We start from the raw sequence: 10,881 nt of genomic DNA, 5'->3' as shown, positions 1-10,881 counted from the left end.
TGTAAGCGGCCATTTCTTGTGGCCTGTGGGCATGCGCAGTCGGCTCTGCCTGAGGCCTAGAAATTTGACCACCAGCGCCTAAAGGAGTTACCCATGATTTATACATCTGGATTGTTGGGGGTCCGAGGCTCAGGACTCGCACATATCAGCTATATGAACAGGCTCTGACCTTATAAGAGGGGTCCCAGGTGTCAGACCCCCAATCCCATACTAAGTATACAGTATAAGGAGCCGTATACCATAGCACCGGGATGCTGCAGATCCCACCGCTAGTGTATACAGTATAAGGAGCCATATACTATAGTACTGGGGTGCTACAGATCCCACCGCTAGTGTATACAGTATAAGGAGCCATATACTATAGTACTGGGGTGCTGCAGATCCCACCGCTAGTGTATACAGTATAAGGAGCCGTATACTATAGTACTGGGGTGCTGCAGATCCCACCACTAGTGTATACAGTATAAGGAGCCGTATACTATAGTACTGGGGTGCTGCAGATCCCACCGTTAGTGTATACAGAGCCAGAAGCTGTATACAGTATAAGGAGCCGTATACTATAGCACCGGGGTGCTGCAGATCCCACCACTAGTGTATACAGTATAAGGAGCCATATACTATAGTACTGGGGTGCTGCAGATCCCACCGCTAGTGTATACAGTATAAGGAGCCGTATACTATAGCATCGGGGTGCTGCAGATCCCACCGCTAGTGTATACAGAGCCAGAAGCTGTATACAGTATAAGGAGCCGTATACTATAGTACTGGGGTGCTGCAGATCCCACCGCTAGTGTATACAGTATAAGGAGCCGTATACTATAGCACTGGGGTGCTGCTGATCCCACCACTAGTGTATACAGTATAAGGAGCCGTATACTATAGTACTGGGGTGCTGCAGATCCCACCGCTAGTGTATACAGTATAAGGAGCCGTATACTATAGCACTGGGGTGCTGCAGATCCCACCGCTAGTGTATACAGAGCCAGAAGCTGTATACAGTATAAGGAGCCGTATACTATAGTACCGGGGTGCTGCAGATCCCACCGCTAGTGTATACAGTATAAGGAGCCGTATACTATAGTACTGGGGTGCTGCAGATCCCACCACTAGTGTATACAGTATAAGGAGCCGTATACTATAGCACTGGGGTGCTGCAGATCCCACCGCTAGTGTATACAGTATAAGGAGCCGTATACTATAGTACTGGGGTGCTGCAGATCCCACCGCTAGTGTATACAGTATAAGGAGCCGTATACCATAGCACCGGGGTGCTGCAGATCCCACCACTAGTGTATACAGTATAAGGAGCCGTATACTATAGTACTGGGGTGCTGCAGATCCCACCACTAGTGTATACAGTATAAGGAGCCGTATACTATAGTACTGGGGTGCTGCAGATCCCACCGCTAGTGTATACAGTATAAGGAGCCGTATACTATAGTACTGGGGTGCTGCAGATCCCACCGCTAGTGTATACAGTATAAGGAGCCGTATACTATAGCACCGGGGTGCTGCAGATCCCACCACTAGTGTATACAGTATAAGGAGCCATATACTATAGCATCGGGGTGCTGCAGATCCCACCACTAGTGTATACAGTATAAGGAGCCGTATACTATAGCACCGGGGTGCTGCAGATCCCACCACTAGTGTATACAGTATAAGGAGCCGTATACTATAGCACCGGGGTGCTGCAGATCCCACCACTAGTGTATACAGTATAAGGAGCCGTATACTATAGTACTGGGGTGCTGCTGATCCCACCGCTAGTGTATACAGAGCCAGAAGCTGTATACAGTATAAGGAGCCGTATACCATAGCACCGGGGTGCTGCTGATCCCACCGCTAGTGTATACAGTATAAGGAGCCGTATACTATAGTACTGGGGTGCTGCAGATCCCACCGCTAGTGTATACAGTATAAGGAGCCGTATACTATAGTACTGGGGTACTGCAGACCCCACCGTTAGTGTATACAGAGCCAGAAGCTGTATACAGTATAAGGAGCCGTATACCATAGCACCGGGGTGCTGCTGATCCCACCGCTAGTGTATACAGTATAAGGAGCCGTATACTATAGTACTGGGGTGCTGCAGATCCCACCGCTAGTGTATACAGTATAAGGAGCCGTATACTATAGTACTGGGGTGCTGCAGATCCCACCGCTAGTGTATACAGTATAAGGAGCCGTATACTATAGCACTGGGGTGCTGCAGATCCCACCGCTAGTGTATACAGTATAAGGAGCCGTATACTATAGTACTGGGGTGCTGCAGATCCCACCACTAGTGTATACAGTATAAGGAGCCGTATACTATAGTACTGGGGTGCTGCAGATCCCACCACTAGTGTATACAGTATAAGGAGCCGTATACTATAGTACTGGGGTGCTGCAGATCCCACCGCTAGTGTATACAGTATAAGGAGCCGTATACTATAGCACCAGGGTGCCGCAGATCCCACCACTAGTGTATACAGAGCCAGAAGCTGTATACAATATAAGGAGCCGCATACTATAGCACCGGGGTGCCGCAGATCGTACGCTCTCTAATCCTCCTGGCCGTATACCTTTTTGTTATGTAGATTGTGAGCCCCATATAGGGATATACTGTATATAGGAATATAGATAGATACATAGGGATATAGCTATATACTGTATACAGGGGTCACACTGTACATTATTCCCCCGTCAGTATATCTTTGTAGTATGGGAGGGAATCCGCGCTCACACGGGGAGAACATACAAACTCCTTGCAGATATTGTTCCTGGCGGGATTCGAGCCCAGGACTCCCGCGCTGCAGTACTAACCACCATGTTGGCCCCTGGCTGTATATACCCTGCGGCCGGACTAGCTGATCTGCGCGGGCTCCCATACACACTGTCAGGCTCTGTTCACACTCCCACTTGCAGACTGTCAGACATTGGCCGGGACACATGGCCAGTACCGAGGTGTGAACAGAGCCTGAGGCCAGCACACATGACACGAGGAGGTATCAGCTGGTTACCGGGGGTGCCGGGGGCGCTGCTGTTCCCGGTCGGTGCGGGGGCGATGGGCTTGTACGACATGACGGTGACTGGCTGCGCTCAGGATATGGCGGCGGCGTCTCCGGCTCACACTTGTCTCCGGCTCACACTTGTCTCCGGCCCCGGCTTCTCCTCGCTCTCGGCTTCCGCCCGGACACTCGCTGCTCCCCGGTCCAGATGATAATGGCGCCGGACCGCACTAACCCCTCACCTCAGCTCACCCGGCTCCAGCGGCCCCTACGCATCGTGACGTCATGACGCACATGGCCGCCGCCGCCGCCAGGACACGCCCCCTCAGGTCTCCGCGGCTGCTGCTCGCGCTCCTGCCGTCACCTCAGCGGCGGGAACATGGCGGCGGCTCCAATGTGCTGAGAGGCCATAGCGATAACACGGACGGTCCTGAGCCTGACTGAGCGGCTGTGAGCGGCACATGCTCGACATTACCGGGCCCTGAAGACAAACCTGCTGTATTACAAGTAGTATCTGACTACACAGCAATGGCAACAGACAACAAAGAAGCTCCTGTAGTCGGACTGTCCCTATATCCAGTAGTCGGACTGTCCCTATATCCAGTAGTCGGACTGTCCCTATATCCCGTAGTCGGACTGTCCCTATATCCAGTAGTCGGACTGTCCCTATATCCAGTAGTCGGACTGTCCCTATATCCCGTAGTCGGACTGTCCCTATATCCCGTAGTCGGACTGTCCCTATATCCAGTAGTCGGACTGTCCCTATATCCAGTAGTCGGACTGTCCCTATATCCAGTAGTCGGACTGTCCCTATATCCCGTAGTCGGACTGTCCCTATATCCCGTAGTCGGACTATCCCTATATCCAGTAGTCGGACTGTCCCTATATCCCGTAGTCGGACTGTCCCTATATCCCGTAGTCGGACTGTCCCTATATCCCGTAGTCGGACTGTCCCTATATCCAGTAGTCGGACTGTCCCTATATCCAGTAGTCGGACTGTCCCTATATCCAGTAGTCGGACTGTCCCTATATCCCGTAGTCGGACTGTCCCTATATCCCGTAGTCGGACTGTCCCTATATCCCGTAGTCGGACTGTCCCTATATCCAGTAGTCGGACTGTCCCTATATCCAGTCGTCGGACTGTCCCTATATCCCGTAGTCGGACTGTCCCTATATCCAATAGTCGGACTGTCCCTATATCCAGTAGTCGGACTGTCCCTATATCCCGTAGTCGGACTGTCCCTATATCCCGTAGTCGGACTGTCCCTATATCCCGTAGTCGGACTGTCCCTATATCCCGTAGTCGGACTGTCCCTATATCCAGTAGTCGGACTGTCCCTATATCCAGTAGTCGGACTGTCCCTATATCCAGTAGTCGGACTGTCCCTATATCCAGTAGTCGGACTGTCCCTATATCCCGTAGTCGGACTGTCCCTATATCCCGTAGTCGGACTGTCCCTATATCCCGTAGTCGGACTGTCCCTATATCCAGTAGTCGGACTGTCCCTATATCCAGTCGTCGGACTGTCCCTATATCCCGTAGTCGGACTGTTCCTATATCCAGTAGTCGGACTGTCCCTATATCCCGTAGTCGGACTGTTCCTATATCCCGTAGTCGGACTGTCCCTATATCCAGTAGTCGGACTGTTCCTATATCCAGTAGTCGGACTGTCCCTATATCCAGTAGTCGGACTGTTCCTATATCCCGTAGTCGGACTGTCCCTATATCCAGTCGTCGGACTGTCCCTATATCCCGTAGTCGGACTGTTCCTATATCCCGTAGTCGGACTGTTCCTATATCCCGTAGTCGGACTGTCCCTATATCCCGTAGTCGGACTGTCCCTATATCCCGTAGTCGGACTGTCCCTATATCCCGTAGTCGGACTGTTCCTATATCCCGTAGTCGGACTGTCCCTATATCCAGTAGTCGGACTGTTCCTATATCCAGTAGTCGGACTGTCCCTATATCCAGTAGTCGGACTGTTCCTATATCCCGTAGTCGGACTGTCCCTATATCCAGTCGTCGGACTGTCCCTATATCCCGTAGTCGGACTGTTCCTATATCCCGTAGTCGGACTGTCCCTATATCCCGTAGTCGGACTGTCCCTATATCCCGTAGTCGGACTGTCCCTATATCCCGTAGTCGGACTGTCCCTATATCCCGTAGTCGGACTGTCCCTATATCCCGTAGTCGGACTGTTCCTATATCCCGTAGTCGGACTGTCCCTATATCCCGTAGTCGGACTGTCCCTATATCCCGTAGTCGGACTGTCCCTATATCCCGTAGTCGGACTGTCCCTATATCCCGTAGTCGGACTGTCCCTATATCCCGTAGTCGGACTGTTCCTATATCCCGTAGTCGGACTGTCCCTATATCCCGTAGTCGGACTGTCCCTATATCCCGTAGTCGGACTGTCCCTATATCCCGTAGTCGGACTGTCCCTATATCCCGTAGTCGGACTGTCCCTATATCCCGTAGTCGGACTGTCCCTATATCCAGTAGTCGGACTGTCCCTATATCCAGTAGTCGGACTGTCCCTATATCCCGTAGTCGGACTGTTCCTATATCCCGTAGTCGGACTGTCCCTATATCCCGTAGTCGGACTGTTCCTATATCCCGTAGTCGGACTGTTCCTATATCCCGTAGTCGGACTGTCCCTATATCCTGTAGTCGGACTGTCCCTATATCCCGTAGTCGGACTATTCCTATATATCCATTAGTCGGACTGTCCCTATATCCCGTAGTCGGACTGTTCCTATATCCCGTAGTCGGACTGTCCCTATATCCCGTAGTCGGACTGTCCCTATATCCCGTAGTCGGACTGTCCCTATATCCCGTAGTCGGACTGTCCCTATATCCCGTAGTCGGACTGTCCCTATATCCAGTAGTCGGACTGTCCCTATATCCCGTAGTCGGACTGTTCCTATATCCCGTAGTCGGACTGTCCCTATATCCCGTAGTCGGACTGTCCCTATATCCCGTAGTCGGACTGTTCCTATATCCCGTAGTCGGACTGTTCCTATATCCCGTAGTCGGACTGTTCCTATATCCAGTCGTCGGACTGTCCCTATATCCCGTAGTCGGACTGTTCCTATATCCCGTAGTCGGACTGTTCCTATATCCCGTAGTCGGACTGTTCCTATATCCCGTAGTCGGACTGTCCCTATATCCCGTAGTCGGACTGTCCCTATATCCAGTAGTCGGACTGTCCCTATATCCCGTAGTCGGACTGTCCCTATATCCCGTAGTCGGACTGTCCCTATATCCAGTAGTCGGACTGTCCCTATATCCCGTAGTCGGACTGTCCCTATATCCCGTAGTCGGACTGTCCCTATATCCAGTAGTCGGACTGTCCCTATATCCAGTAGTCGGACTGTTCCTATATCCCGTAGTCGGACTGTCCCTATATCCAGTAGTCGGACTGTCCCTATATCCCGTAGTCGGACTGTTCCTATATCCAGTAGTCGGACTGTCCCTATATCCCGTAGTCGGACTGTCCCTATATCCAGTAGTCGGACTGTCCCTATATCCAGTAGTCGGACTGTCCCTATATCCCGTAGTCGGACTGGTCCTATATCCAGTAGTCGGACTGTTCCTATATCCAGTAGTCGGACTGTCCCTATATCCCGTAGTCGGACTGTCCCTATATCCCGTAGTCGGACTGTCCCTATATCCCGTAGTCGGACTGTTCCTATATCCCGTAGTCGGACTGTCCCTATATCCCGTAGTCGGACTGTTCCTATATCCAGTAGTCGGACTGTCCCTATATCCCGTAGTCGGACTGTCCCTATATCCAGTAGTCGGACTGTCCCTATATCCAGTAGTCGGACTGTCCCTATATCCCGTAGTCGGACTGTTCCTATATCCAGTAGTCGGACTGTCCCTATATCCAGTAGTCGGACTGTCCCTATATCCAGTAGTCGGACTGTCCCTATATCCCGTAGTCGGACTGTCCCTATATCCCGTAGTCGGACTGTCCCTATATCCCGTAGTCGGACTATTCCTATATATCCCGTAGTCGGACTGTCCCTATATCCCGTAGTCGGACTGTTCCTATATCCTGTAGTCGGACTATTCCTATATATCCCGTAGTCGGACTGTTCCTATATCCAGTAGTCGGACTGTCCCTGTATCCCGTAGTCGGACTGTCCCTGTATCCCGTAGTCGGACTGTCCCTGTATCCCGTAGTCGGACTGTCCCTGTATCCCGTAGTCGGACTGTCCCTGTATCCGGTAGTCGGACTGTCCCTATATCCCGTAGTCGGACTGTCCCTATATCCCGTAGTCGGACTGTTCCTATATCCCGTAGTCGGACTGTCCCTATATCCCGTAGTCGGACTGTTCCTATATCCAGTAGTCGGACTGTCCCTATATCCCGTAGTCGGACTGTTCCTATATCCCGTAGTCGGACTGTTCCTATATCCAGTAGTCGGACTGTCCCTATATCCCGTAGTCGGACTGTCCCTATATCCAGTAGTCGGACTGTCCCTATATCCCGTAGTCGGACTGTCCCTATATCCCGTAGTCGGACTGTCCCTATATCCCGTAGTCGGACTGTCCCTATAACCAGTAGTCGGACTGTCCCTATATCCCGTAGTCGGACTGTTCCTATATCCCGTAGTCGGACTGTCCCTATATCCAGTAGTCGGACTGTTCCTATATCCCGTAGTCGGACTGTCCCTATATCCCGTAGTCGGACTGTCCCTATATCCAGTAGTCGGACTGTCCCTATATCCCGTAGTCGGACTGTCCCTATATCCCGTAGTCGGACTGTCCCTATATCCAGTAGTCGGACTGTCCCTATATCCTGTAGTCGGACTGTCCCTATATCCCGTAGTCGGACTGTCCCTATATCCCGTAGTCGGACTGTCCCTATATCCCGTAGTCGGACTGTCCCTATATCCCGTAGTCGGACTGTCCCTATATCCAGTAGTCGGACTGTTCCTATATCCAGTAGTCGGACTGTTCCTATATCCCGTAGTCGGACTGTTCCTATATCCAGTAGTCGGACTGTTCCTATATCCCGTAGTCGGACTGTCCCTATATCCAGTAGTCGGACTGTCCCTATATCCAGTAGTCGGACTGTTCCTATATCCCGTAGTCGGACTGTCCCTATATCCCGTAGTCGGACTGTCCCTATATCCCGTAGTCGGACTGTCCTTATATCCAGTAGTCGGACTGTCCCTATATCCCGTAGTCGGACTGTCCCTATATCCCGTAGTCGGACTGTCCCTATATCCCGTAGTCGGACTGTCCCTATATCCAGTAGTCGGACTATTCCTATATCCCGTAGTCGGACTGTCCCTATATCCCGTAGTCGGACTGTCCCTGTATCCAGTAGTCGGACTGTCCCTGTATCCCGTAGTCGGACTGTTCCTGTATCCAGTAGTCGGACTGTTCCTGTATCCCGTAGTCGGACTGTCCCTGTATCCCGTAGTCGGACTGTCCCTGTATCCCGTAGTCGGACTGTCCCTGTATCCCGTAGTCGGACTGTCCCTATATCCCGTAGTCGGACTGTCCCTATATCCCGTAGTCGGACTGTCCCTATATCCCGTAGTCGGACTGTCCCTATATCCCGTAGTCGGACTGTCCCTATATCCCGTAGTCGGACTGTCCCTATATCCCGTAGTCGGACTGTCCCTATATCCCGTAGTCGGACTGTCCCTATATCCAGTAGTCGGACTGTTCCTATATCCCGTAGTCGGACTGTCCCTATATCCTGTTGTCGGACTGTTCCTATATCCCGTAGTCGGACTGTTCCTATATCCCGTAGTCGGACTGTTCCTATATCCTGTAGTCGGACTGTCCCTATATCCAGTAGTCGGACTGTCCCTATATCCAGTAGTCGGACTGTCCCTATATCCAGTAGTCGGACTGTCCCTAATAATAATAAATTTTATTTATGTAGCGACAACATACTCCGCAGCGCTGTACAATGTGTAGGGTACAAATACAGACAGAAAGATGCATTACAAAGAAAGTCATTTCACACAATGGGGGCCCTGCTCACAAGAGCTTACAATCTATGAGGTAGAGGGGGTGACACAAGAGGCATCGCTATAGTGACCGGCACAGACCGGAGGCCTCGCTGTAGTGACCGGCACAGACCGGAGGCCTCGCTGTAGTGACCGGCACAGACCGGAGGCCTCGCTGTAGTGACCGGCACAGACCGGAGGCCTCGCTGTAGTGACCGGCACAGACCGGAGGCCTCGCTGTAGTGACCGGCACAGACCGGAGGCCTCGCTGTAGTGACCGGCACAGACCGGAGGCCTCGCTGTAGTGACCGGCACAGACCGGAGGCCTCGCTGTAGTGACCGGCACAGACCGGAGGCCTCGCTGTAGTGACCGGCACAGACCCGAGGCCTCGCTGTAGTGACCGGCACAGACCCGAGGCCTCGCTGTAGTGACCGGCACAGACCGGAGGCCTCGCTGTAGTGACCGGCACAGACCGGAGGCCTCGCTGTAGTGACCGGCACAGACCCGAGTCCTCGCTGTAGTGACCGGCACAGACCCGAGTCCTCGCTGTAGTGACCGGCACAGACCCGAGGCCTCGCTGTAGTGACCGGCACAGACCCGAGGCCTCGCTGTAGTGACCGGCACAGACCGGAGGCCTCGCTGTAGTGACCGGCACAGACCCGAGGCCTCGCTGTAGTGACCGGCACAGACCGGAGGCCTCGCTGTAGTGACCGGCACAGACCGGAGGCCTCGCTGTAGTGACCGGCACAGACCGGAGGCCTCGCTGTAGTGACCGGCACAGACCGGAGGCCTCGCTGTAGTGACCGGCACAGACCGGAGGCCTCGCTGTAGTGACCGGCACAGACCGGAGGCCTCGCTGTAGTGACCGGCACAGACCGGAGGCCTCGCTGTAGTGACCGGCACAGACCGGAGGCCTCGCTGTAGTGACCGGCACAGACCGGAGGCCTCGCTGTAGTGACCGGCACAGACCGGAGGCCTCGCTGTAGTGACCGGCACAGACCGGAGGCCTCGCTGTAGTGACCGGCACAGACCGGAGGCCTCGCTGTAGCGTCTAGCCTGATAGATGAGCCGCTGCATTCAGAATAGATTGTAGAGGGGAGAGTTTAGTGAGGGGAAGACGGATTAGTAAGGAGTTACAGTAGTCAAGGCGAGAATGAATCAGAGAGACAATAAGTGTCTTTAGTGTATCTCTGGTAAGGAAAGAGTGTATTCTGGAGATGTTTTTGAGGTGGAGGTGACATGAACGTGCGAGTGATTCAATATGAGGGGTGAAGGAAAGGTCTGCGTCACACATGACCCCGAGGCAGCGGGCCTACTGCCTAGGAGCTATAGTAAGGCCTGAGACTGCAATGGATATATCAGGGGCAGCTCTGTTAGATGATGGTCAACAGTGTCACAAGCTGCAGAGAGGTCCAGAAGAATAAGAAGAGAGAAGTCACCATTGGATTTAGCCTTTAGTAGATCATTAGAGACTTTTGTGAGAGCTGTTTCAGTAGAGTGCAGAGCGCGGAAACCAGATTGTAAGGGGTCAAGCAGAGAGATAACGGATTAACCGAGAATAAACCAGGCGTTCCAAGAGTTTAGAGATGAAGGGGAGGTTAGAAACAGGACGTTAGTTAGCAGCACAGGACAGGTCCAGGGAGGGTTTTTTCAATAGCGAGGTTATAACAGCATGAAGGAGGATGGGAAGATTCCAGAAGAGAGAGAGAGGTTAAAATATTTTAGTAAGGTAAGTCGTGACAGCAGGGGACAGAGATTGGAGAAGGTGTGAGGGGAAGGGGTCACTGCTGCAGGTTGTAGGGTGAGATGAAGAAAGTAGATGGGAGACTTCCTCTTCTGTAACAGGTTCAAAAGATGAGAATGGACAGTCTGAGGTGCGGTTGGTGAGGGGATCAGTACTATGGTAGGTGTG

The sequence above is a fragment of the Leptodactylus fuscus genome, chromosome 10 (genome assembly GCF_031893055.1).
Source record: "Leptodactylus fuscus isolate aLepFus1 chromosome 10, aLepFus1.hap2, whole genome shotgun sequence".
Lineage (NCBI taxonomy): Eukaryota > Metazoa > Chordata > Amphibia > Anura > Leptodactylidae > Leptodactylus > Leptodactylus fuscus.
The sequence above is the reverse complement of the archived record's forward strand: the minus strand, read 5'-3'. Positions refer to the sequence as shown.